Below are 22,910 nucleotides of genomic sequence, written 5' to 3' on the forward strand. Positions count from 1 at the left end.
GGATGTGAGAGAGCGAGATTCTCTTGGTTCTGGAAGGAAGGAGGCCCAGGACTGAGCAGTAGTCCCATTACATCCTCACACTGCAGAAGTGGTGTAAAGAGGATGGAGAGACAATGGGCACAGGCTTGGCAAAGGAGGCCATAGCATTCCAGAAACAGAGAACTCAACAGCCCTAACCATCACCCTACCTACTAGAGTGCTACTGTGGGTCTGCCAGCTGAGGAAGGCTGCAGAGGTAACTCATGCTCTCCAAGCCCCACCTAAACTCTCCTGGCCCGGATGGTGTAAGCCTCAGGTTGGGGGAAAGGACCACAGAAATCCTGGAATGAAACATCTTGGCGTTCAGGTAGGTAAGGGCTCAGAATAAGAATTATGTGGACTTGGCAACTAATAGGGTATCTGTTGAGTGTTCAAGTTTGTGGGCTGATAGTCACATGTATTACACACAGAGTCCAAAGTTTTAAAAAGTGTAGAGTGCCAGAAACAAGGTCTATGACATGATCATTAATTACCTAATTATTTTGGCATAAAACTGCCTGACAGGAGAGAAATGGGGAAGTTCAGAAGAGCCGGGAAGAATTTGGACTGAAGCCCTTCAGAAACTGTGTCTCCTTTTGGCAGAGTCGGCTGAGCACTGGGGGGTGGTGGTGGGGGTGGTGGGGGTGTGTGTGCTCAGAACAACAAAAACGCCCAGGCCCTGGCCTTGCTCACTCAGGGCAAAACAGCTCAGGGCAGGTCTCCCCAGAGCTTCCCCAGCACAGCCAGCTTTGTCCCCAAGTCTTGCTGGCTCTTCGGCCCTGGGGGTTCCAGAAAACACAGGGCATGTGGGAGATACAGCCGGGCCTGTATCCTAAAAGCCTAATATGTGGCCTCCTCAGCATTCCTGTAGCTTCATTCTAGTCTTGGGGGTGGGGGTGGGAATAGGAATCCCTGAGTCCTGAAACCTGAGCCGAGCCTGGCTTAAGTAAGTGCAGCTTTCAGGAGAGAGTCAGAGTTTTCTCAGGCTACAGCTTCCTCCGAGTGCAGGAGGGAATGCCTCAGAGAGGCCAGGGTCTTCAGGGTAGGGCTTACTGCATGCCCCGCTGACCTCTCTACCCGATGTTCTCACAGGTCTGGAGGAGGCTTCCAGGTCTGCCAGGGTTCATTAACAGCCCCATCTCTGAAAAGGGGCTTGGAGTCATCTCTTCGGTGAGGGAGAAACTGAGGCCTAGGATGGTAAAGAATATGTTCTTCTAATTATGAATGACAACTGCTGGGCCAGACCACGGGGACAATGACATGTTTCTTTCTTTCCTCTTGAGGTTCCTCTCCTACCCATTAACTTCAGAAAATAGTCCCTCCCAGTGGTCCCCCTCCTCCCCGCAAGGGCCATGGCCCACTCCACAGTTTGCTCAAGTACCATCCTACTGTTGGTAGAGCGTGTGTGTGTGTGTGTGTGTGTGTGTGTGTGTGTGTGTGTGTGTGTGTGTGTGTGTAAGAGGTGGGGTTTAGCATGCACTTTCCTCCTGCCTCAGTGAAATCCAGACACCATGTGTCTCATCTGGTGTTTACCGTGAGGCAACATTGAAGAGCAGGCTTGTCTGTAGAGTAGTGTTTATGAGCACACCCAGTGCCTGTGTGGCTCTCCCAATGCTCACAAAGGAACCCTCAGGTCTCCACGCTGAGCTTATGACAGGTTGGCCTTTGACAAGCAGGTCCTGTCAGAGAAGAGACTGACTGTAGAGACGGCTGGGCCAGCCAGGAGTCTCAGGCCGGAGCCAGGCTACAGTGGCACATGAATTTTGTAGATTTCATGGTGTTGCCGAGGAGCAGACCCAGCACTGAAAGATACGGTTAGGCAAAGCACTCACCAGGGAAACGGAGACGCGTTTTGCCGAGGATGCCCTCTGGGAGTGTTCCTGGTAGTATCAGTACTATTTCTCAGAAGTCCTGGGCTGGGCTCTGGCTCTCTCGCTATTTCAGGAAGGAACTCAAAGAGGCATAGGACAGAACCCTGGAAGTGTACCACTGCTACAAACGATCCCCACCATCCTTCTTCTCAGCTGCAACCAGTCCCCCGAAATACTTTTTGATTTTCTACACGCTTCCATGGCAACCCAAGTCCCCATCAGCCAGAGAGTTACCATGGTGACTTCTCTTGGCTCTGTCCACAGCTAAGGCAGGCTCTGTTCCTTAGCAGGCAAGCTAGGCTCACAGGGAGTGAGGTGAAGAGAGATGTGGGGCTGGGGCTAACCATGGGCACTCAGGGGATCCGCTAACACCTGCTCGGACCTAGCAGGGAGGTCAGAGCAGTAACTGACCTGGTTTCCAACAAGCTTGAGAAATACTGGTGCAAGCCGTCTCAGGTCCTCAATGCTCCCTCCTAGTCACCCACGGCACTCTAGCCCCAGGTGGCACACCCCTGTAGCTGTTCCTTCCAGCTGATGCTTTCCTTGTTTTGAACTTCTCAAAGAATCCATCTCTAACTCCATCTGTAATTCCACAGCTCCAGTCCTCAGCACCCTCCTGGCATTTCCAGTTCTAGCTACCAGTGGCCAGACAGCTCTTGGGCAATATTCCATGTCCACGCCCTGAGCAGAGTTGGTGTTCAAGGGCTGTGTCTCTTCCTGTGTGCCACAGCTGCATCCGCCGCCCCATGACTGTGCCTCTCCCTCCCTCAGAAGCTGAGTGCCTGGGTCCTCTCCTCCCCATCAGGTCTGGGGCTCTCTATGGTCAGGCCTTCTTTCTTTGCTTTGCATTTCTGCACTGAGCTTGGCTGGGGATTCAGTGTTGGGAACTGAGAGTGGACCAGACTGGGGGTGGCTGATAGCAATGGGCCTAACACTGCCACTGGTGAAGAGGACAGAAAGATGTGGTTGAGTCTCATCTTAGAAGAGGCTACGAATAACTAAGAACTCAGCTTCAGGGGCTGGGAAGATGGCTCGGCAATTCGGAGCACTTGTTGCTCTTGCAGAAAAGCCATCTTCCATTCCCAACACCTACGTCGTGGCTCACAACCAGACTTAAGTCCTGTTCCAGGGGATCCAACCTCCTTTTCTGGCTTCCTCAGACACCAGGTACATACATGGTACACATACATACATGCGTACAAAACACTTATACCTACAAAATAAAATAAATCTTTAAAAAGAAAAAAAAAAGAATCCAGTCATTTCATCGTCTCCCTGTCTTCCCAGCGCCCTCCTTCCTTCCCTCCAGCATTTGATCATCTCTAGCTGCTACGCCAAGAGAAGGAGCAGAAGTGAAATTTGGAAGTGTGTGCCTCCCACGACCAGCCCTCACAAACACACTCCTGCTTTACTCCTATATGCCACGGCCCATCTGTGGGCCTCGTCTGCCCACATGCAGGAAGCCTTGGACTCCACTCTTAAGAGCAACCCATAAAATATGGGGACACAATCTGAATTTTTTTTTAACTTTTATTGCATTCTCACAGAGCCTAAAACAATGCATTCATTAAAAAACAGCGAGAGTATATGATTAAGCTCACTTTTTTTTTTAGCCTGTGAAAAGTGTTATTTTTAAAATTAACGGCAGAACTTCTTAAAAGCCAAGAATCAGGCTTGTAATTGACCCTAATGTCTATTGGCCAGAAGAGCTTTGGAAGGCCACTACCAGTTCCATCAGGGTACAGAATCCACAGGGCAGAGGTACCTAGACATCTCTGGGGCTATGAGCTCACACAGCACAACCTATTTTGTAGAAACTTTGTAGTATGCAGACCAGGTCTGCCTTCCAGGATGCCAGATCCAGCTCTCACTATAGAGACACAGGTTACCACGTTCTTAAGGTGCCACAACTGTCCCATTAGCAGACCCACTCTGTTTCTGTGGCCTCTTGGCAGCCAGGAGCCTGTGTTAGGGATTCAGGTGTCTGGGGTCCTACCACTCATGGTGGCAGATTCAGACAAGTGACCTAAGCCCTATGCGCCCCCACTTCCTGCTCTTCGATTGTGAATGCTGAGGACAGTAAGTCATGTGCTGTAGTATTGTGAGGATTCGTGGACCTACTGTGCAAAGGTATCCCAGACAATGCCTAGCACAGTGAGAATGTTCTAATATCTAAAGTCTGGGTAAACTGGTTTCACAGCCGGTTCCCAGGCAACTCTGTGTTATGTCCTGAGGAAAGGAGAGATAACATGCTATAGTGGGCTGAAGAGGAGAGGGGCCACCGCTCAGGGTGGGGGTGAAAAAGGATGTGGAGGTCAGGATGGCAAGGCTAGTCTTACGTCACCCACCTTTCTGCCCTAAACTGGGCCGAATCCTTACGCAGATCCGAGAGACTTCTAACAGTTCTACCTCACGCCTACATGACTCACCAGAGACAAAGGCCAGTGTGGGCACCGTGACTAGTGGCATGGTTCCCCACGGGAACTCCTAGACAAGGGCTCCTTTGTGGCCAAGTCTGCTGACCAGACAGCTGGTAGACTCTATGAGGAATGCACAGTGCCCACAGAGGTCCCCCTCCCCCCAGTGTCCACACAACTGTGTCTTCTGTTGATGACAAGTGCCCTCATCGCAGCAGCAACTAGGAAGGACGGAGCAAATGACCTCTACCTGGAGGAGATGTGTAAACGGAGGACCCGGGAGGAGTTGTTCAAGGTCACAGAGAAACGCTGTTGACCAAGTGCACGGTCCTTGCGATTGGCAAGGCTCCATTTACTGCCTCGCCTGTGTCACGCCCGCAGAGGTGGGTCGGGAGGCAGGTACAGGGGTTGCCAGATGTGTAGAAGGGTGCTTTAACATGTGGGAGCTCTCAGGTGAGCTCATGAAAAACTGGGAGTGGAATAAATGTCAACATAGCAACATGGAACACCAAAATGTAACATGAGGCACATGGGGGGCACAATAGTACCCTCCTCGAAGTCCAGGGCCAATTACCATTATTTCTCAATCGTGTATATGTATGATGTGTGTGCGTTTGAGTATGGGTGGGTGTGAGCCATAGTACATGTACTACGGTGGTCAGAGGACACCCTCTGGGGTTGGGCCTTACCTTCCACCTTGAGACGGTGCCTCCATTGGTGAGCACTACGTATGCCAGTCTGACTGGCCCACTAGCTTCCAGCAATTTTCCTGGCACTGTCTCAAATCCTCACAGAGGGCCTCGGATTAGATACCTGCACTGCTGTGCCTGGCTTGTACGTGGGTTCTAGAGCTCCATAGGCAGGTCATCAAGTTTGTTCTCCAAGCACTTTACCCAACGAACCATCTCCCCAGCCCCTCAGGGACCAATGCTACACTTCTGTGATCTCTATCACGGTCTTGGCTCAGTCAAACTTGTTGCCTGTGTAAGCGAATTAAGGCTCTTTGGGGGCTACCTGTAACTCGTCTATTTGGGCACATGTGGGGTGGCCATGACCCACGTCACAACCACTCTTCACTCTGAGAGCGCCACACTAGCCTTCCCCGAGACTGTAGACGGCATGACATCTGTAGCCCTCACACCGACAAATGCCACTGTAATCACTATCACCAAAACCATCTTGCCCTCCCTCCACCCCTCCCTAACTTCCTACTACCATCACATCACTGGTCCCATCAGCACCCAAACCCAATCATCATCATCATCATCATCATCATCATCATCATCATCACATCATCATCATCATCATTATCACCGTTCTAATGCCATCACCATCACTGCCATGCTCACTGATGTTGCCATTACCACGGTCTTCGCCACACCTTCCCACTTCAGACAGTGTGACTGACCTTCCTTGTTCCCTGAGTCCAGTTTGTATGAATCTTGTGGACCCCAAGTTCAGCTTAAATTAGTTGGCTTTTTGACAAATGGCATTATTACCAGAAAAATTGAGAATTTTGTAGTTTTTAATCAAACGTACGTGCTTTACACATAAGAAACTTCTATGTACAGGCAAAATAAAGTTTGCCAGTTTTATTTTTTAAGTGAAAACAAAAATACATATATATGAAAACTTAAATGAACCAGAGCAGACATGATCACATCTTGTCACTGAAGGCCTTGCTGTGGGGTCAGCGGACAAGCTCCCCAGGACCACAGGCCCTGTCCTTCCCCAGAATGGCCCTGGCTGGTTGTTCAGCTTCCCTGGAGCCTGTCCATGGCCCTCCAACTCTCACATCTGCACTGTCTGCCCCTTCTCTGGAGGACCATGCTGTCACTGGATGGTTCTGATAGTCTTGGGGTCTTCCAGGTAGGAATCTATCACTCTTGCCTCCCCTCTTACGCTCTTCAACAGCGGCCCAAGTGGCTTTCACGAAACACAAACCTGGTGTTACTCCTCCTCTTAAAACCTTTCCTGGATGGAGCCAGGTGTGGTGGCGCACTCCTTTAATCCCAGCACTCAGGAGGCAGAGGCAGGTGGATTTCAGAGTTCGAGATCAGCCTGGTCTACAAAGTGAGTTCCAGGACAGCCAGGGCTACACAGAGAAACCCTGTCTCGAAAAACCAATAAAAACAAACAAACAGAAAACCAAAACCAAAAAAACCAAACAAACATTTTCTGTCTTTCCACTGGGCTTAGAAGAAAATTCAGAATCTTGATCCTAACCTATAAGGCCTCGCTTATCCCAGACCCTGCCTCTCTATCCACCCAGCCTCACGTTGTACCTCTTTTGCCTTGGTGACCTGCTGCTTTCCATAGATACTTGAACTCATTGCCACTTCTTGCTTTCCCTGGCTAATTTCTGCCCAGCCACAGGGCCCCGGCTGACCCATTTCCTGCTCCGAGAAGCCCTGACTAGCCCCTGACTAACTCCAATCAGTGTGCCTTCTGCTTCTCCTCCAGTCTGTGCTCTATGAACCAGTATGGAGGAATTATGATTAGCTCTAGAGGGCTGGGTATAGACAAGGAGAGCTGGGGGATTGCCAGGCTGGGCAGTGAGTAAGGACCGAGCAGCCAGGAAAGCCAAAGGGTCACTGTCCTAGCACACAGCCCTCTAGCCTAAAGGTTCTGAGATGCCTGTTAGCGAACACCACATTTCATCCTTAAAAGTGCCTGGCCCGTGTGCGCCTGAGCACAGAACCTGCAAAGATCTGAGGAGAGCAGAGCAGGGTGTTGGCAGTTGTGGTGGGTGAGGCTAAGGGACTGTGAGCCAGGCTGAAAACACAGAATTTCCCCTGCCTACTCTGAGACAGGGGCTTGGACATCTGCAGACGTCACTACCCTTGCTTTCCTGCAGAGGGAAACTGAGGCAGTTTTCTAGTCCCCAGGAAACCTCAGTAGAGGGAGGATGTGAAACTCAATTTCTTGGACTTGAGGCCATAGTCTGTAACAGGACTCACAATGCTGGCAGAGGTTCCTTTATCAACATCCCAGGTCCTGGTGAACATTATATGAACCTCAGTGGGTAGGAGAAACTGTAGAGTGATTTTTTTAAGTGTATTTATGAGGTTCAATAGCCACAGGGAGGGAGAGTGTGTTTATCACCCAGTCCCCAAACCTCAACAGATATGTTTTAAAAATGTGTACATCAGGCCAGCTGCAGCCATTTATTGAGGTGACAGGCAGCGTGTCCTCCCTTCCGCAGAGTGACAGGGACAGAAGTCAGAGAGCAGGATCTGGGGCTTGCACCTGCCACTCATGGGCTGGGTGACTTAAGGCTAACTGTACTTTTGGGCACCTCGGTTCCCTCTCCTGTTGAACAGGAGATTGGATAGTGATCACTGAGGTCTCACCCTACTCTAACAATCTTGGTTCATCTGACAGGGGGCATCCCACACCTTCATCTAAAGGACCTGCCGTGTGTGCCAAGGTAAAACATCCTAGCTATACAACCAGGGTAAGAAAGGGGGCAAACAGACTAAACCGGATAGGGAAGATGGGGATCGTTGGATCAGGAGTCAAGGGAACTCAGGTGAGCCCAAAGAAGCCGTGCCCTCAGTTTCTTCATCTGCAAAATGAAGGGTTTGCACGTCACCCCTCAGACCTCTCTGACTGTAACATGGCGATGCTGTGGCTTGCCTCCGAGTTGAAGTAAATGTCCACAACCTCAGGAGGTCAAGGTGTCTTGACCTCACCAGGGAGTGGCCCAGGGTGCCCTCACCTCTTTGTTCATGGCTTTCATATTTGAGTTCCATTCAGAGAAATCCTGACTTGGAACACTGCAAAGGGAGGTAGCCTGCTGACTGGGGGGTGGGGCTCAGGCAGAGTTCCATGATGCCCAGCCTACCCGAGGCACACATCCTTCACTCTGAAGGTCCGTCCTTTAGGTCTCAGGGTAAGAAGGGAAGAGAGTAAGGAAGCCAGCAGCCTTGCCTCGCTTGCCCTTTCCCCGGCAGGTGGGTGTTGTCTTCCAGGTCAACAGGGAGTGCAGGATGTCAGGTACCCTCGATGGATGTGCAGGGAGCAGAGGTCCTTGGGCTCCACCCACACCACTCCCAGGTGTCAGTCATCAGACAGGCAAGCCTTCCAAGCCTCCCCTCCATTCTTTCTGCTACTACCCTCTTCCCCTGAGATTCCCTCCCTCCACAGAGGGATAGAAGGGACAGTTGCTCTGCCACCTCATCAACCCTCCCCCACTCCATCTGCTTTTTTTCTTCCAGACATATTTCTCCTACATACAGAGCTGCCTGAGATAATGCAGCTTTTTTTTTTTTTTCTTTAAGGAGGAGGCAAGGCAGGGAGGGTGGAGAGAGATTCCCTTTCCAGTGATGTCTGGCTCATGCTAATGCTAGTGTCAGCTTGCATTCCCCGAACATACGGGAACCAGGGACCAAGAGGAGGTAAGAGGCTGACAAGGGGGGCGCTGGTCTCCCCAGCCCCAACCACAGCAGATCACAGCACCCAGCGTGGCTGACAACGGGTACCTCTGAAAGGTGTTCTAACTCGATGTTTGGGAGCGTGGCTCCCTCAGCCCTGGCAACCTGCTCCTCTGGCCTCGAACCCCATCCAAATGATCCTCACTCACCCACTCACCGGGAGTTTCTGCTTCCTCACTTCCTCTGCACGTGAATTCAAGGAAATCAAAACAGACACTCAGTGTAGTCAAAGAGTTGGGCAATGGTGGTGCATGCCTTTAATCCCAGAATTTGGGAGGCAGAGGGATCTCTGCTTGAGACTAGCCTGGTTTACTTGACGAGTTCCAGCCAGCCAGAGCTGCTTGGTGAAACTCTGTCTCAAAAACAAACAAACAAAAACAAAACAAACAAAAGTATCCGAAAACCAGGAAAGGAAAGCTGAATCCGAAGTACCAAGAAGGGTAGTTCAAGACAGAGGGAAGGGATTTTTAAAAAAAAGCAACAACTTTTACATTAGCCCAGATAATGGAGAAATGAGTATATTTGTGACTCTCAGTAGTGGTAGGTCTGGGGTCGGCCTGGGGCAGGCAAGAGGCAGAGGCAATACTGAATTCTTAATGGAGGGTCTCTGACCCAGCTATGGAAGCCAGGAATCCTGAGCACTCTGGGCTCTCCTCACCTCTGTCTCTCGGCCAAGGGAAGAGCAGTGGTGACCAGATGCCTTCAGGAGAGGCTCTGACCCGCCCACGGCCCACCTGTGCTCTTGCCTTTGGCCCTGCAGAGAGGCAGAGACAGGAGGAGAAAGGATGCTTCCCTGAGACTGCTCTGCACCTGGCGGCTTCCCGTAGATGCCAGTGCCTGTGGTGCTTAGGACAGGGACAACGGACTGGCCCTAGCCCGCTTCGGAGAGCCTCTAGCACCGCACATCTGTCTTCTTGAGACTTGGGGGTGCAGCTTTCCTGATTTCCAGTCACTTTTGATTGCAAGGATATGCTTTGATTCCTTGAACTCATGTGCACAGGAAGTGTAGGAGCGGGGAACTCTGGGTGAGTGGCTGGGTGAGGCTCGTTTAGATGGAGACCGAGGCCAGATACGCAGTTGGCCAGAGGTAAGGAAGCAAACTCCATCATGTCCTAGCAAGTAGCTGGACACGCTAGGACAAGCTAGGACATGCTAGGAACTGACAAGGCTGGACCTTCATGGACAGTGGACTCAGAGAGTGGAGGCCACCAAGAGAAGCCAGTGCAGGTTTCTCTGAGCACAGCAAAGGGAGAGGGCCAGAGAGGATGAGGGGTCACTTTGGTAAGGAGAGGAGAAAGTTGAGAAGGAAGAACTACCAGATGGGTAGGTACTGGTGCTGCTCAATCAGATGCGTATCTAAGGCAGGGAGCACTGGCCGGTCTCACTTATGCGTGTCTGGCCGTCTGGGTGGTGGCTGGAAGGAAGCTAGCATCCTGAGGGACTCCTGCCCACGCAGAACCTGGGGAACAAATCACCCAGTGGACACGGGACATGAGGAGATAACACACAGGGACAGAGGCATTCGGGAGATGGCAGCCTGGATACAAGAGAGAAGGGAGGGCCGGAGTGGACCAGCAGTAGGCTCGAAGAAGCTAGAGCCGAGAGGTTAACATGCCTGGGGACTTAACACGATCAACTCTAGTTAATGTAGAAAAAGGGTTTAAACTCAGCTCTGACCCCAGTGCCTACGTGTTTGGTCACTACAGTCTACGTCCTTTCTCCGATGACCCCCAAGGGAGTAAAGCCATGACTTGGGCTATTGTTGAGTTGAGAGGCTGAAAACATTATCATTGCGGGTCACAGATGCAGGGGAAAGCCAATCCTTGCAGAGTGTGAGAAAATGGTGGGAATCCACCCCCTGTCCTGGCTTGGGCTAGGCTCCCCCAGCTCAGAAGCAGGGCTGGCTCCTCTGGGGAAATTGTCTTCCTGTTAGCCATTTGACACCCCATCCCCCAAGGCAAAGCTAGTTCCACTCATACTAGCCCCAACACCTTGGCTCCAGCCCCAGGCTTATGGAAAATCCAAGGTCAGTCTCCAATCTATCCACCTGTTCCCACGAGAAAAGGGAAGGAGCCAAGATGTCCTGGCTCCACTCCTCCACAGATGTCTTCCCAGCTGTGTGATAACAAATCAAGGGTAGAGCTCATGGCTCAGCCCCAGGAGGAGCCCACAAAGACCACTGGAGAGATTATTGGCTAATAGAAGGGCAGACCAGGCCAGGGTAAACCAGCAGATCAAGCTTGAGTCCCCAACCTGCCCAGAAATAAAGACATTGCCAATTTTCACCCTGATCTAGATTGGAGCTAGATCCTGGGCTAAGGGTTACAGTGGGTGCTGACCTTGAACCAAGAAGGCCACCCTCTGGCACTCCTCCTCCACACCCCATAGTCTATATTTTTTTATACTGTTTTTGAGATTTTTATTTTCATAATAGTTTAAACAACCACCAGGCTGACCTATGACCTTGAAAACCTTAAAAAGCCAACTTCCTCTCCTTGTGATAGGTCAGTCAGGGCCTCCTCCTCCTCCCCTGGGTAAACCAGCTGCTCTCTTGGACAGAGTGTGGGCCTCCACATGCTGCCACGTGGACCGGGAACAGAAGAAGCCAGTCAGTGGTAGGAAAGGAAATGAATCCGATGTGTAGAGCAGATCAGGGGAGAGCCAATCTGCTGGGCAGGCCAAGATGCTTGGCGCCATCCGCTCCATGTCTCCTGGGAACCTGGCTGATTCTTGGTGTCCTCCCTGTCCTGGAGATGCTGTGTCCTACAACAAACCCCCTGTTTTGTTCAAAATAGCTCCAGAGAGCTTCCTAGCACACATCTCCAGCCTGAGCTGACCTGAAGCAAGTTCAACGACTGAGCCACTAAGAATGGCGTCTCTTGGGATGACGGGTCACCACTGGAGTCTGAAGAGCTACAGTGGTTAGAACTGCAAGCCTGGAGGGGAGGTGGGGACAGAACTACTTCGTGATTGCCCATGGCGTGGGTGCCAGGTATGCTGTGCATTTCCTCCAATTTAATCCTCACAATGGCCCCCACTAATAATGCTGGATATTAGTCTCAACCTGCAGATCAAGAGTGGGTTCAAAGAAGATCATGGACAGGAGAGAGTAGGTAAGCATTTTGAGTTGATCTGAAACCTCCTATGTAGGCCTCCAAAGCTGGTGTCATTTCTATTACCCCAGACAGCCAGGGTCCCAGAGACACAAAGGGCTCCAGGCCAAGAGGAGATCCAGAGTCTTAGCACAAACCTGTCAGTCCTATAGTAAGCACGGTGGCCCTTTTAGACCACCAGAATCCAGGGTGGAGAAGCACATGCAGATAGTGTGAACATATACCAGCAACAGACCTCACCAACTGTCCCAATTCTGGTAACAGGCACCCAGGTGAGTATAGGGGACCAGCCAGGCTCCCAGACCAAAATCTTACAGGCTCTAGGCAGTTCTGTCATGTCTGTGGGACATTACAAGGCCAGTTTTCTCCATGGGTGAGGCCATGTGGCGTAGTGACTTTGGAGGCGAGTGCTTGAGGCACACCTGACAGGTCCTCATTGGGAAAATAGAGCAAAACTAGTACCTAGTTCTGCTGTCCTGGTAGCTGAATTAATGAATGTCAGAACAGTGCCTGAACAGTGCCTCGTGCATAACGCTAATTACAGCTATTATCATAAGTCTCAGACCTTTCATGGCGCTAACATCTCCCACGCCCACTCTCATGATGCAACATTATAGGGAATCTAATCTAGAAATCAGGAGCTACTTCCAGAGGGAGGGAGTGGGCACCCTAAGTTGCAGATGGGGCTGATGTAGGCAGCCCCAGTGACAGGAGCCTCTGTACCAGCCCTTTCCCATACAGTTCCCTCCCCAAGTCCTCTCTATCTGGAAGCTGAGGAGTCTGATCCCTGTCTTACCAACAAGGAGGCTGAGACTCTGGCAGATAAGTGGATTATCTAAGGATGCACTTAGAGACAGGTCAAGGGTCCACAGGCAGAAAGGCAAGAACAGCTTTCTGGCCATCTAAGCCCTCTTGGCCCTTTCCCTCTAGTCCCCCTGGGAAGCTATCTCTTAGCAGCCCTCCTGTAGCTCCTGGACTCTGCTCCACCCTGCTCCAGCTATGACACTGTCGGAATCCCCCTCCATGGGTCAGCTTCTGACACGGGACAGTGATTACCTTGGGAGGCAAGACCCTTCACAAATAGTTGGCACTGAAGGATGTTTGTAGAGGGCCAGAGAGAATTCATCTTTATAGACCTGGACCACCAAAACCATGGCAAGACTGAGCCCATGAGTTCTAGAATATACCAAGGGCAAGGAACAGACTTGCTACTTGTCATGTAAGAGGCATTAGAGCCTGGTAGCTATATGTGGGAGCCTGAACCAAGTCTGCTTTGAAGCTTAGCTTCACCATGAATGGGTCACATGCCTTTGGGCAAATTGCTCGGCATTCATTAGTCATTTGTGAGTTCTGACACATCTAAGTCTTCTGTGAGCATGGGGTGGCCAGCCAACAGAAGTACAGCAGTAGAGTCATCCTGGTTATCAAGTACTACAGAGCCCTCCTTCATCTTCGGCAAGCAGCACTAGCCTGTGGCCCCTGTCACTTGACCTCCACGGTCCAGCAACCACAGGAGGCAAAGCAGGATGCCCTTGGGCTCCTCCAGTTCTACAGTCTAACCACATTGTTAAAGATCATGTACATAATCCTTGAATCACATCTCATTCTGGTGATGAGGTGGGTTTATCTGGACAAAATATGCCTCACAGCTGGCAAACAGTGAGTGCTCAATAAGTGCTGGTTACCGTCGTTGCTGATCTCCAATGTCTCAGACACTCCTGTGTGTTAGGTGGTCCTTCAAAGGGCTTTGGAGGAAGGTGTCTGACCTCTGTACACTATATAACCTTTGTTACCGTCTTGAGGTTGGGTACTTTCTTCCAAAGACCCAAAACTCTACAGCTAGGCTTGGAGTGGCCCTGAAACTACAGGTTAGGTTCAGGGACTAGAAAGGCCTATGGTGCCAAGCGGGTCTCCTTACCTGGAGACTTGACCCTGATGCCCTTAAAAGCTCAGCATGTCCTTTTGATGGTGGCAACAGGAGCGCAGCAGCTTCTCCACACTGCCTGCTGAGAAGCAAGCAAACCCCACTGGCTAGGAAGTATCAAGAACCACAGGTCCAGCCTTCATAGCTGAAGAAGGACATCTCTCATGTCTGTAGTCATCCACCATGGCAGAGGGAGCAGCACCATAGCATGGCCACCTGATTCTCCAGCCCCAAGGGGCATAGATGCTGTCTTTGCTGTGGCTGCTCCCTTTCCAGAGTGCTGAAGCAGGGACATGTTGACAGGAAAGCCAGGAGTTGAGTCCTGCAGCAACTCCTGGATGCTCTGTCATCATCAAGACAGGAGGGCAGTGCCTACTCTCCTGTGGCAAACCCTGAACTCTTAGACAGATGGGGACATCATGGGGACAGCTAGATTCCGTGGCAAAACAAAATGCTCCATGACAAACGCCCTGGCTCCTATAACAACTGAGAGAAGGGGAAAAAAAAAGACCATGAAGCCTTGAGCCCCCAGGGTGGCTTGTTTCCTTCCCTCCCTGGAGGACCATCTTCTATGAGAACTCCCAGTCCTGTCCTAAGCCCATTCAAACAAAGTTGTATGAATAGGGTGTCTTCTACCCTATGCCAAGGGTATGATTCCACTGCGTGTGGGGGTGGGGGTGCTGGAGACCAGCCCAGGTTTTGTGCATGCTAGGCAAGTGCACTACCCCTATACCCTTTTTACTCTTTTTGAGATAGGGTCTAACTAAGCTGCCAAGTGTCCTGGCTAATTCTATGTCAACTTGACACGAGCTAAAGCCATCAGAGAGGAGCGAACCTCAGTTGAGGAAATGCCTCCATAAGATCAGGCTGTAGGCAACCCTGTGGGACATTTTCTTAATGAGTGATTGATGAAGGAGGGCCTAGCCTATTGTGGGTGGTGCCACCCCTGGGCTGGTGGTCCTGGGTTCTATAAGAAAGCAGGCTGAAAAAAATATGTGGAGCAAGCCAGTAAGCAGCACCCCTCCATGGTCTCTGCATCAGCTCCTGCCTCCAGGTTCCTGCCCTGTTTGAATACCTGTCCTGACTTCCTTCAGTGATGAACAAGTGATGTGGAAGTGTAAGTAGAATAAACCCTTTCCTTCCCAAGTTACTTTGGTTACTGTGTTTCATCACAGCAACAGTAACCCTAACTAAGACACCAAGGCTAGCTTTAAACTTGCAAGCCCCCTGCCTAAACTTCCTGAGCATCTGGGATCACAGAATATACACAACCATGCCCACCTCTGATGCCTTTGAATAGTTTTCTAACTCCTTTGGTATGGTTTCTTGAGTCAAACAATTTGGAGGCTGAAATGTGGCCTCCACTCTGTGTATACCTGTTTCAAAGTTAGACGTAATTGAAAACTTCCATGGATGTAGTGCATGCTTGTAAGCCTAGACAGAGGAAGAAGATAAGTTCTTCTTCTGTTCACACTCAGCTACCTATGGCCAGCCTGAGCTACATGAGACTGAGGTCTTGAAAAATGAGAGCAGGAGGGTGGGAGAGGAGAGCACAGGAAAGGAGAGGAGAGGAGAGGAGAGGAGAGGAGAAACTCTAGTGTGTAGTTCTAACCTGCCTTAATGTCTGGGGCTGTGCTGTGGGTGGTCTGGCTCATGCTTTGGGGGCTGTGGGTCTGTCTTTTAGCAAGGTACACATGCCCCATGGCTAGGGCTGCAGAAGGCCAATCCCTGCTAAGGGCAGAACACTGCACCTCAGGCCTCATCAGAACTGCAGATAATGAGAGAGGCAACATCTGGACACAGGCATCCTTACATGCCTCCCGTTCGGTAAGGCCACAAAGATCCATGGCCTTCCAGTCAGGAGATTCAGAACCTGGAGGCCCTGGAGAGCTAATCTTACTGGCAACCTTACCTAGGAGGGAGGATACACAGGACTTTAGGGAGGGGTCCTTTGGGGACAACCCCTGTGTGCTCTCATTCATTCAAATGGTTCCCCAGAGCCTATAGTCCCGGGATAATCACTCCCATCAGCCACAATCCCACAACCTGTTTCTTCTTCTCCTTCACCAGCTCTCCTCCAGCCAGCCGGGAGCTCTTGCCACCACATCTCAAGCTAGGAAGCCTGCCCAAAGCCTCAACCTCAGGTGCATGCTGGTTTGCCCTTACAAGCTGCTTGACAAGATTCTTCTGAATTAAGCAGAGTTGTTTTTTGTTTTTTGTTTGTTTGTTTGTTTGTTTGTTTTTTAAATGGGGAAAGGACTGAGGACCCAGGAAGCAGTACATCCTAGAAGTTAAGTTCAAATTCTGACTCTGGTACTTACTTGTTTTCCTGGCTTTGGGTGGCTTATCTATTTTTTTTTTTTTAGGTAAGTCTCCATTTCTTTATTTGCAGAGACAGAGAAATAGTAATGTATATGGCATAAAAACAATGCCTCTTAGACACTAAACAATTAGTAAATATTGTGATTAGGTATAGCATTCTTGAGTTTTCCTTTTCCTTCTGCCTGGGAAGAATCAGGTACCAGGTTCCTAGGAAGTAGCTCCCCAGTGTAGGGATCTTGCAATTCTAGGCCCCGTGGTACCTTGGGGACTCTGTAGAGAGAAGGCAGGGCCTCCTGTCTGGATGGCTGCCAGCTCTCCCCAAAGGGAAGGGCCTATTTAGTGGGTCACCAAGGGCAAAGAGAGCCTGTGTCTTTAGAGTCTGAGGGGTAACCAGTACTTAAAATGCTTGTCTGGGAAAGGAGCCAGGCATCTGAACCCTGCAGCCTCTGCCTGGGGGTCTGTTTGGGGGAAGTCATTCCTCTGTGGTCATATTTCACACTCTTAAACTGGTCCAGCTCTTGTGTCCGTACATATACACACACGTAAATGCACCTTCGGCGTGTGCATCTGTGCTGGAAACTGGAGAGTGCGCTGGTGCAGATGTGCACTGACCCGTGGGAACACATACGGCACACTGCACACTCCAAGTTTGTGTTATGACCCTCAACCTCACCCAAGTCCTGGGCATTGTGCTGTGTGCCACACAACCCATTGTGTCCGTATTTGCAATGTGCTGAGCATTTGATGTCTTACCAGTCAGCCTGAGGTCATAGTTTATAATGCTGGCTCCCCATGGAAACCTCTGGAGCTCTTGACTCAAGCCTCCCGCACCAAACTATACCCAACAGCAGGACCCCAGCGGATAACCCTCAGGCAACCGTGCAGTTCCACAGGGAGTCGCTGATCACAGTCACAAAGGTGTGAGTTCTTGGGGCCCACACCCCGAGTCACAGGAGTAGCAGCACCATGAGACACACAGAGCAAGACTGCCAGTCAGAAATTAGAAGGCTCTGCAGAGAAACCGCCCACTCCCATGGCCCTGAAATGTATCATTGAGATGTCTAAAATAGATTTCAGGGTGGCCCAGGCCAAGCCATGGCCCCAGCCGAGCTCTGCTTGCCTTGCTGAGGTTTTGGCTAGAATGGAGCTGAAGGACTGTATAGAAATACAAGATGTACAGCGGCATTGACAGCAGGAGCCAGAAGCCTGCAGGACATCCACGGTCCCTGCCTCCCCTACCCACTGTAGCACCAGCTAAGCAGAGGAGTGGAGGCACCCAGCAGGTCCTAGGAACTCTCCCCCAGTGGGATCTTCCCACCTCTTCATTTTGCATCTCACAATCCAGAGGTATAAAATCTTTGATGGGCCCAACTCTATTCCGGCCTCCGCCTCTATCAGGAAGATGTAGAGTTCCTGGGACGTCCTCCCAGTCCTATCCACTGATGTTCGCTGGTCAGAAGGAAGCAGAGGCTTGACTTCAAGGCACAAAGTGGAACTGAACCATGGAGGTTGGGGAGGCCTCCTGCCTACCCGGCTACAGAATCAGCAGTATCCGGGGAAGGTATCTATCTGCCTTGGTGGCAGGAATTCTGTGGGCTCCTGTTGGAGGTCACCTCCCCAATCAAGACAGTCAGTAGAGTCTGGTACCCTGGCCCTTTCTGTGCAAGAGAGGGAAGGCTGCAGGCTCCCCCTGGACATCAAATACATCTGGGTAATCCAACAGGGGGTGGGGGGAGGTCAGCCAGAGCAAATGAGGAACAGGTAGCGTCCATTTCCCCTCTGCTGGCTGGCTAGCACAGGGACTCTGCGAAGGGAAGGAAAGGCTTTGTGGGGAACAGCTTCTCTGGGACCGAAGAACTGTAGCCAGGTGTGATGGGTCCCCGGCTGGGTGCTCAGCAGGGAGTCATTTTAAGACGTGACCATTACAAGGAGGCAGGAATGTGATCAGGTGGAAGATGAGCTTTATCAAGCCTGGGAACCAGGTGGATATAGGTCAGACTCCTTCCCCCACGATGTCTTATTTAAAAGAAAAAAAGCCACATGCGAGAAAGATGAAAAGGTAGGGCAAAGGGAAAATAATGAGACAGGCATCTGACCTCGGTGGAAGGCAGGCTACCTTCAGCTGTAAGAATCCAAAGAGCAAATGTGGACCACGGTAGGAATTCTCAGAAGACAGACTCTTGGTTTAATAGAAAGATAGAAATTACAAAAAAAAAAAAAAAAACCCTTCCAACAATGAATTCTTTCCAGGAAAATAAGGTAGTGAGCCCTCTGTTACCAGGAGCATGTAAACAGAACACCCACCTGCCTCTGATGCCACAAAGGGATTAATTTCAGCGTTCAGTGGGTGGCTCATCTAGACAATTACCACTCTTTGGCTCTCTGAAACCCCAGGGAAGGCTGAGCACTGTGCAGAGAGGAGAGGGGACTTTGCTCTTGCCTGTCCGTGGAGACACTGCAGTCGGGGTGCTGAACTGCAGCTGTGCACCCTGGGGACCCACTCTGCTGCTCCATCCCTCAAGTCCCAGGAAGCCCCCTGCATCATCAACCCCTGGGTCAGAGGCTAGAGAAGTGGCAATGAGAATATGGACAGAGCATTGCAGGGGAGGGAAAGACAGAGGACAGCAGGGGAGGAGGAGTTGCTGGGCAGCTCGGAACAGAGGGCAGGTAGAGGCTGATGACAACCCCAGGAGTAGCTCGGGCACAGGACAGACAGGTAAAACAAGAAGAAAGTATCAGAAAATATCTGCCAGGTTCCTAGATGGCTTAGTCCTGCTTCATTTAAGACTAGAGATGCTTATAGTCTGGGCTTGTAGTCAGTGATGGGAAAGAATATCATCCTGGACATGATTTGGGGGAATCAGAGCAGCTCTGGGCACTTCTGCCCCCCTTGAACCTCCTCCCCAAGGTAGAGAGCCTACCCCTAAGACCTCCTCATCCAGCTCTTCCTCTCTGAGACACAGAACCCAGGCTGTCTTATGAGGAGACCAGCTTCAGTCTCAGCGATCAGGACAAAGCAATGGCCAGAGCAGAGGAACAGGACCTCCCATCCATCCTTTGGTGGAGACCCAAGCCTAGAGACTTGGATGAAAACATCCTAAATGTGACAGAGAAAGAAATGGTCTTCTCAGTGGAAGGCAGGAGGCCCTGAGGCCCAAGATCTGGTGTCGACTCCTATTCCACACGAGCATGTTCACTGGCTGGCCCTGCATGCTGCCACAAGCCCTGGACCTGCAATTCCCAAAGTCCCCTCTAGCCCAAATGCCACTTTTCAGGGAACGGCAGAAGGAAGGGTTGGCCACACTCTTCCCAGGCCTCATAGAGTTCCTGGAATCACCACATGCCTTTGAGTGGAGCTTCTGGTACTGGGTGAGCTTGAGCACAAGCGCGCACACGCGCGCGCACACACACACACACACCTGCCTGCTGGGTGAGCTTGCATACACACGTAACACACACACACACACACACAACTTGCCTGCTGGGTGAGCTTGCATACACACGTAACACACACACACACACACACACAACTTGCCTGCTGGGTAGGTTTGCACACACCCCCCCACACCCCCCCACACCCCCCCCCACACACCCCACACACCCCTGCTGGGTGATCTTGCACACACACGTAACACACACACACACACACACACACACGTAACACACACACACACACATACACACACACACACACACACCTGCTGGGTGAGCTTACACGCACACACACCTGCCTGCTCTGGGCAGTGGTTATGGAGTCACATCTCCACTCCCCACCAGGGTACCAAAGAAGAAAGTATGTGTGAAAACAGGTCATCCCACAGCACTCAAAGCAAATCCATGAAGCAACCCTTTCCCAGCCCTCCTCCCCAAAGCCCAGGGGCCTTAGAAATGGATAGCTTCCTGTCTTTCTTCCTCTATTCTATTTGGTCTGTGCTTCTGAGGGCAGAGAAGTGTTGTCATGGAAACCCCTCCTTGGATGCCAGACACCTTCTGTGAAGAAACGGGACTAGGAACTCCAAGATCCTGGGTTCTTTCAGACCTTGACCTTGGACCACCTTAATTGTTTTACTCTGTCCATTCTTTCCTGGAGGGCTGAATGGTGGGGGCAGCTGAATGTTTGGGGAGTCAACAGACTGACTTTGTTTGAATCTTTAGACAGAGGGCTGATGAGCTGAGGTATGGTTTGGGATATAACTGTAATTTTAACTTCTCTATGTTAATATAAGCGCTCTTTAATCCACCTGGGATGTTTACAGGGTCTAATCACTGTCCCACACTGATAGGATGAGCAATGGGAGGGGCCTCTTCACTCATATATGGGGAAACTGAGCCCCAGGGGAGGAACCAGAACTTAGGACTCTTGGACAAGGAGTTGGGAATATTAGTTTCTGCTTCGCCCCAGAGCTGGTCTGGTGGACTTGCTCCAGAGTCAAAGCTATCTCATAAGGTACTGGAACTGGCCTGTTTCTCCTGAGGCTCACCCTCAGCCTTCTAAGTTTCCAGGGCTCTCCAGGGGAACCCTGGTTACTTGGCAGCTTTCAGGTTAGGGAAGGGACAGAGAGAGGCTGTTTAGATCATCTGGGCCCCAGCTGAGTTTTGGGGAAAGGATGATCAGATTTCAGTTCTTCCCCTTTATTCTAGAAAGGTTCTTATTTGGGGCTGCCTGCCCCACCTCCCTGCCATTTGCTTGGGAATTTGGGACTGAGATGGTACTAGGGAAGTATTATAAGCTGGTACTGGACCTCATGGGCCAGAGCAAAAACTCCATGACATTAGCCATGGGGAGAAATCACAGCAGGATTCTCTCCAGATGCCACTCTGCCCCACACCAGGTTCCTCTGACACAGGGCACACGTGTACAGGCCCTGGGATGCCAATCATTCTACTATCCCCCTTACTCCTGGATAGTGTGCCCTCTACCTCATCTTCACACAGAGAAAAGGCTTTGCCTAGAGTCTCCAAATGCCTCCCCATCATCTGATGCCAGAGGGTATCCTGGGGCCTGATGCCACCCTGTCTTGATCTTCTCAGCTGGAGGCAGTACAGCACTACCTCTGCAGACTTCCCACCTCTCCCCTCCATCTGAGAGTGAAGCTCCTTAGCCTCCATGAGGCCTGCTCTGAAAACTGCTCTCCTGGCCCAGAACCAGTACACATCACCTTCCTCAGACCCCTCCACACCGGTGGGCCCCTTCTCCTCTTGGGTCCCCCATGGAAGAGCTGTAACTGAGGATGCAGAAGGAAATGCATTCTTCAGCTCAGGAGACAGGCCCTCGCATTGTGGTCCAGCATCTGCCCAGCTAGAAAGGGAGTACCCCTGTCACCCTATAATTGTTGAGTGGTCTTGTGGAAGTGCGCTTGGGGAAATGACAGCTGAACAGGAAGGTATAAGGCACTATAGCTTGGCTCCTTTTCCCCTCCTGCCCCTAGCCAGCCCTAGGACCATCTGCCAGAGTGTCTGTGGTGACCCATCTTGAGAAGCAACTAAGAGGCCTTTGATGGGCAGTGTGGGAAATGCCTTGATTACGGAGGGCTTAGCTAACCCACCCCAAATAGAGGAAGCTCTGACCTTGAAAATGGGGCTGTGCCCTCTACCTGTCCTGGCCACACTCATCTTCCCCTGCCCAAAGCATATGAAGGCCCTTTCTCCCTCAGTTCTCTCATTCTCTCAGGGTATGTTCAATACAAGATAGCCTCATGTCTCAGTCACAATCCCATGACCACCTTCTTCAGAGAGGCCTCCCTCCTCAGCCCCTCTCTAGAACAGGCCTCCTGGTGCCTAGCGTTTTGTTTTCCTTATTATCTGTCTAAGCTCATTGAATGGCAAGCTCCTTGAGGGCAGGGCCTCTGATAGCAGGCAACAAGGGTGGCACTTCCGCCTGTCACTTCTGCATACTCCATCCCATCCCCCCTTTTCACTGTCCATCGAGTTTGGGGGGCAGCTTTCTAAATGGACAAGGCTCCTTCCCTCCCTGTGCCCTTGTCCAGTTCCCTGACTGCCTCTGCAAAGGCCATCCGTGTCAGAGGCGGAATCCTCGTTCACCAGACTCTGTCTGTCAGAGGCGAAATCCTTGTTCACCAGACCCTCACCACACCACAGGCGGGGATGTCTCAGGAAGACTGCAGCAGTCTGAACAGGTTTCCTTCAGCATTCTCCAGGGGCCTTGGGCGAGCACCCGCTCCTACCTCCATCCATCCATCCATCCATCCGGTCACTCGGACCGCTACCCTCCTCTCGGCCCCGCCCCTTCACACGCTCACGACACGCCCCTTCCCAGCCCCCAGCAGAGCTGGTCCGGGCCTGCAAGGTACCCAAGAAGATGGGGTCCCTGGGCTCCGGCGCCTGAGGATCCACATCCCATCCACTGCAACAAGTCCGTGCACCCAAGGTGGCTCGCGGCCGACCTCCCGCAGCCCCTGTATTGCCGGTGTAAGCTTCCGAGGCACTGAAGCCTCCCCGTCAGGCACATCCTCCATATATCCCTGTTTGAGGACAGGGGCTCTACAGAAAGAAAGCACGATTCCCGGGCTGGCTCCGGGTTTTTTCCTCGGACTGTTCAGGCTTGGAGAACAATGGAGCAGCGCTCCAGCTTCCTCCATCGAGGAAGCTTTGTTCCTCCCTTCCCGCCAGCTTGGCTTTCATTAGCCAAAGGGCAAAGGCTTCTCGGGAGCCTCCGCGCAAAAGCCCAGACCTTTCCTAAAACACTTAGGGGGATGGGGTGGTGGTTGCTTGGGGCTGAGGAAAAGGACGCCTCCAGATGCGCGCAGCTGGCTGCCCGCCCGCCTCCCTGGCCCCAGACACTTCTTGTT

The 22,910-nt window shown here is 51.5% G+C and overlaps 1 protein-coding gene across 5 annotated transcripts in view; it reads right to left on the reverse strand.

Moving 5' to 3' along the window:
- The window catches only part of Nav1 (neuron navigator 1), a 263,326-nt gene that overhangs the window by 135,223 nt on the left and 105,193 nt on the right, over positions 1 to 22,910 (reverse strand). The gene's annotated exons all lie outside the window — the stretch shown is intronic.

This window comes from Peromyscus californicus, unplaced genomic scaffold, assembly GCF_007827085.1.
Source record: "Peromyscus californicus insignis strain IS unplaced genomic scaffold, ASM782708v3 Scaffold_14__1_contigs__length_90479793_seg_2, whole genome shotgun sequence".
Taxonomy (NCBI): domain Eukaryota; kingdom Metazoa; phylum Chordata; class Mammalia; order Rodentia; family Cricetidae; genus Peromyscus; species Peromyscus californicus.